The sequence below is a fragment of the Elephantulus edwardii genome, unplaced genomic scaffold, assembly GCF_000299155.1.
Source record: "Elephantulus edwardii isolate Elephantulus edwardi_28Jun2011 unplaced genomic scaffold, EleEdw1.0 scaffold00380, whole genome shotgun sequence".
NCBI lineage: Eukaryota > Metazoa > Chordata > Mammalia > Macroscelidea > Macroscelididae > Elephantulus > Elephantulus edwardii.
Window position 1 is genome coordinate 684,579 of NW_006400130.1, and position 5,982 is coordinate 690,560.

Here is a 5,982-nt window from a genome sequence, read left to right on the forward strand (position 1 = left end):
AATAACAGTGATATTTCATTTCAAAAACTTCAGGGAAATTGTCAGTAGGTGCTAGACCTATGAGAAGGATATTATTCTTGCAAAACTGTAAGCTCAGTAAGAAGGAAGAGCCTCAAGAGCTGAAGTGGCACAATGGTTGGAACAATGGATTTAAGTACAACAGAGATTATGCAGATGATCCAGAGTTGGGCAGAATTTTATTCTATTGCATGTAGGCTTGTTATGAGTCTATGCCATCTTGACAGCTCCAACAACAAACAACAGCATGCTACTTGTCCTGTTCATTCTTCAACATTTATTCTTTCTAGTCATGAACAGTTGCCATAAATTATGACTTGTAAATTCATCCATGTCTCTGATCGTTGTCTAAACTACTCACTAATTCACCACTCCTCTTCATCCTAAACCTTTTCATTACTCTTCCCTCATTTTCACTTTTCTAACTTGTCCTAAAAGATCACAAGATACTAGGAATCTCCTTATAATGTACTCAGAGTCATAGTATCTGTCTTAACATCTTTCATGCTACTTTACTCACTGGGAAATTGCCAACAGATTCTGCCACCCAATTTGAGCACTACAAGGACAGAAATTATGTCATTTATATTTACATTATTGGTTCCTAGGACACGGAAGCTTTAAAAAAATGTTTATTGATGAATAAGTAATCTTACCTACGCAACTTATATATGGTCGTGCCATTGAATAAATGAAGCAGTGAATGTGTAATTTTCAATAAGGTACATTATTCAGTATAATCACAAGGTCATGATGGTGCTATTAAACAATATTTCTGAAATATTGTGTCTTATATCATAAGATGATAATTATTCCATGCATTTTCTATCATACAATTTTTACATCAGTATAGTGATGTAAAAGCATCTCCAGAAAAGGATGGCATGTCTTCAATCATGCTTTATATTTAGGTTCAGTAGCACTCATGCATATAAAGGCAATACCCAGGTAAAGCTACCATTATTTCCTAATACTCTAAACTAGCTGTTCAATAAATATCTTATCATTCTGATTGATTGGGTAGAAACAAACAGAAAAATGAATACATTTAACTTCCAACTTCTAGATCTAGAAAAAGAATTTTTAATTGGATATAATTTGTTAATATTCTTGACTTTTAAAAAAGATGCAAGAACAATATCTACTATTTTTTAATGATTTTTGAGTAAACTGTTTAAAGCCAACATTGTTGTTGTTGTGTACTATCAAGTCGGAATCAACATATAGCTGACTCTCCGGCAAATTTAAATTTATCAAATTCTTACAATGTTAGTGGTTTTGCTCTCAACCTATCCTCCTCCTAATTACCTTCCTGCACATTCTTTCACTCACATTCTGCCATTGAATATATTCCAATTGATGATGTCCTGCCATCAAATTTCTGAGACAGTAAACTCATAATTGAAGGAGATTACCCATCTTTATCTTGTGGAACCAATAGTGGATTCAAACCACCAGATATTTGTGGCCTTTGAACTAGCAGCACAACTTGCTAGGTATTTTCCATTAATAATATACCATATAATCTTAAAATTTCAAATTTTCTCAATCACAATGCCTTTGAAATTTGCACCTTCTTTCTTGTAGTAATTCTCTTAAGTTATTATTTGTTCACTCACTCGTATCCTTTTTCAAATTTCTCTTATAATCTATTCAAGAAAATTTGAGAGAGCTGTTAAATTATTGTCTCACAGTTTCAAAAGTACCATTTTGTATTTTCCTTCTTAATATTGGGACTGGGACTCTGGAAACTATATTTTCTACTTTGTCAGCTACATTCAATACTTCTTATTTAATTCAACCAATTAAATGTGTGGAGAACGTGAAATGTTGAGATTTTAGGGCAAGGTTTCAAAGAAGTTTGAACCAATTACGTCAAGGCTGAAGCAGTGAAATTGGAATGGATCTGAATTTTAAAAAATTGGGTGAAATAGAACAATAGTCTTAACAAGAAAAATTCTCAATTAAAGCCCTGGAACAGGAGAATTGAAAGAGGCAGAGAGACTTTCAAGAGCCTGTTGCAGGAGTTTCTAGCAGTATAATGACCTATAAATTTTCTTGCTCTAATTAGTGTTCTGGCTCGCCACCATTTTCAAGTCTATCCAATTTCTATTTTGTCAGCCAATATTGAAGCAGAAAGAACCATTTGAAGATGTCGCTTGAAGAAGACACTATTTCCTGTCTGCTTCAATTTCTGAGACTGTTACACACTTGTTTCTTTTCTTTAGCAGATGTTGTTCATACCAGGCATTAACTAAATGACTCAATTCAAATACATTCACCAGTTTTCCAACATTTGCAAGTAAAAGTCATTATACATCCTCAGAAATACTTTTTCTTCAGGACCCCAAGTTTCATGGGTTTCATAGAGCCTTCATCTCTATCCCCAAAATATCTTGTTCTTAGAGATCTGAGTTTTAACTGTTTTAGATCCCTAAGCCAGATATTTAGGTTTTAATAAGGTCAACCTCTTCATTTTGTTTACCCAACTCAAAGTGTGGCAACTCTTCTTCAGTTGCTACCTCATTATTAGTTTAGGGTTCTTCTTTTTACATTTTAATTTCTTTATAAAAAATAACATTATTAGATATGAGCTTTTGTTCTGTGCTAAAAAGTTGGGACCAACCCATAGCTGACCATCCGTCTGTTTTCAGAGCCAGTTAATTACACTGCAGGAGATTTTCCACCCTTCTCCCTTGGAGTATCTTTCTGTCACTAGACCACCACAGCTAGCTACTTTTTTAGATACTTTTTTTTCATATTAATACTTAGTATTTCCTTTTCCTACCTAGATCTTGCTTGATGCAACATTTTATATATATATTTATATATAGTTGTTGTTAAGTGTCCTCGAGTCGTAGGCCACTCATACAACCCTATGAACGAAAGGCCTGAAAACTTGTATAACTTCCATTCTTTCTCCAGGTTTGTAGAGTTTCTGGAGGCAAGCTATTTCAGAAGTGGACGACACTCCTGCTTCCAAACTTGTTTTAATCAGGGAGCTTCACCAAACACTGTCTACCATGAGTAACCATTATCAAATTTGACACATCACTGTCACAATATTCAGCCTCACAACAACCATTAGTTACCTCTGTATAGCAACTGGACAGACTAGGGCTATATGACCTAACAGAATACTTAACCAAAAACAATTAAAAACATGCTTGAGGATTGCAGAAGTGTAGATAGGAACAGTGCAAGAGAGGAAACCCCTTGATGAGATGGATTAACTCAGTAACTGGAATATTGGGGATACATGCATCCAAGACAATGAAATTAGCTCAATATGGGATAAAGTTTAGACCTATTGTACATAAGTTTGCCATGAGTCACGGGCAACTCGACGGTACATTACAGTAACATTATTGTATATTCCATAGACTGCTAAAAGCCCCCACAATTATTACTGGAAAGGGTGTGGCCAAACTGCTTCTTAGAGGCAAGGATGACAAAGCTACATCTTTCATATTTGGTATATGCAGCTAGTCAAAACTTGGAAAGGGAGACATCATGCTAGAAAAGATGTAATGTCAGTGAAGAAGAGGAAGACTGTCAATGAGATGGATTGACACTGTGACTTCAGCAATGGGCTCTAGTGTCTAAGAGATGATCAGGATGGCACAAGATAGGGCAAGTTTCAGGTTGGCTGTTCAGAAGCCACTATTTGAGTCATATTTAACTAGATATCAGCTAACAACAACAATTAAAAAATTAGTTTAAGAATTGTTTATTTATTAAAGTACTAATCTTTAGTAAATATGTCATAAAATAAAATATGTAATAAAAAGAATTTACCATAAATATTGCTGTTGAAATTAATTTATGGCACGGTAGTACATCAGTTTAAAGGCATGTGCCTGATCCATGCCATGGTCTTTTCAATTACTTCCTATGCATTTGGAAGGTGAACAAAGAATATGCATAAAAGAAGAGTCAATGGCTTTGACCTGTGGTGCTGGAGAAGAATACTGAATATCCTATGGAGTCACAAAAGAATAGATAAGTTGTAATGGGAGAGATGTAACCAAGAAGCTCCTTAGAGGAAAGGATGGTGAAATTTCATTTCACATACTTTGGGCATCTGGTCAGGTGGGCCAGCCTGTGGAAAAGAATAAGAGGATCAGAGAAAGAGAGGAAGACCCTCAGCCAGATAGAGTGACACAGTGACAAGAGGTTTAAACAGATCAGAGATAAGGAAGATGGCCTCAGGTTCAGCTCTGCTGTTCATAGGATTGCTATGAGTCTTGGAAGAGTCAATGACACCTACCAACAACAGAAACTAGAAGAACATTCCTCAGTTCAAGCAAAGAAAATTTTTAAAAACAACAATAACAAAATATTGAATGTTTTCAGATGAGCCTAAGAGCACATGTCAATGAAAATCATCTATTCAGGGAAATCTACTTAAATTTTCCGAGAATATTGCCAGTCTTTTCTATTTGAAACAAGATCATTCTCTCAACCAGAGCATCAAATAAGATAATTCAGGCTAGACTGCTCTAGCTCCTTCCACCTCTAAGTCAGAGGTTATCTACCTGGAAATGCTAGAGCATCCAAATTTCTCATTGCTCCTGGTACTTAGTGGTGATGCTAATTTATGACCAAGTATGACTAGGGTAAGGATTATCTTTATCTGTTTAATCAACACTGAGGGCACAGCAGTTATATCTTGAGCATGATACTAGAGTTTTGCAAATTGATTACTCTTGACTCAGCTTTTAAAATGGTAGATACATGTGGAAGAAGTAAACCAAGACCCACAGTTACTACTTGCTCCCTAAACATTACTCCATGTATAGCTTATCTCCTTCTGAATTGTCAATTGCACAAAAGCATATCATTGATTAAATTGCTAGATTCACTGCTCTGGCTCAGAGACAATGACTAAAGTCAAGGGAGTAGATAATCTCACATTCTTTATACATGTTTTCATGAGGGACCACTTCTTGGAAAAATAAATCATGTTGTAAATTTTGTGGATTCTGTAGTAGAATTGGGAAATATATCACCACTGAAAAAGAAGAAACAGAACTCAGAGTGTAATTCTAGACCAGTGATTTTACTAGGGCATATGGGAGCAGCAGCCATAGAAGTCATAGCAAAGTACCAGAGACCTGACATGTGACAGAATGGACCTTGAAAATGTTATCCCATGGAATACCAGTGATAAAAGCTTTTGCTTAAGTTTGTTGAACAAAAGAGTTATTAAAGAAGCATAAGTGGCAGGACTAAGAATTGTAAAACTGGCCTAAAGCCATAATGAGACTGAAGTTTGAGGTGCTTGTTAGCACATGTCATAGCTGTCCTGACTGATTGTATTCTGCTACTATTCTGCATACCTGAATTAAAGCATTTTTTTAACTTACCTAACTCAGTTTTATGTGATCTATGAGCCATTGCAGAAGATTTTTTACTCAGTAGAGCTGTCAGATTAGTGTTTGGATGAGTAGAAAGAAGTTCAGTATCATGGGAGATATGTCTGGTATCATGGAAATTTACTTTGTTCATATTGGTGGTTTTTGGTATTTTTAATTAATTAATTTTTCATTTCAGTGAACATCTACAGAGATTTTGGAATTCCATTCATTCATTGTTGCACCCATCTCCCCGCCCAACCCCCGCAATCCCCGTTTGCTCCTCTCCAAAAGCAAAAGAAAAACTCCCTCAATGGTACGCAATCCCCTCCACATCCCCCAACCACACCCCCAACCCCAAATATAATCCGCTCTGCAACCCTCATTCCGTACTCTTACGATAACTTAATGCCCTAAAATATAATACTTTTAACTTATTCTCTCCCTCATAGACTTCAATGCTGTAAACATATTTCATCCAGTTTTTCTCAGCCTTTCCCCCACCCCGATGCCAGCCTCATTCTACAACAGTGGCACCATATAGCATTTGTCCCTTTGTGACTGAGATACCTCACTCAGCATAATGTCCTCCAGGGTCACCCATTTT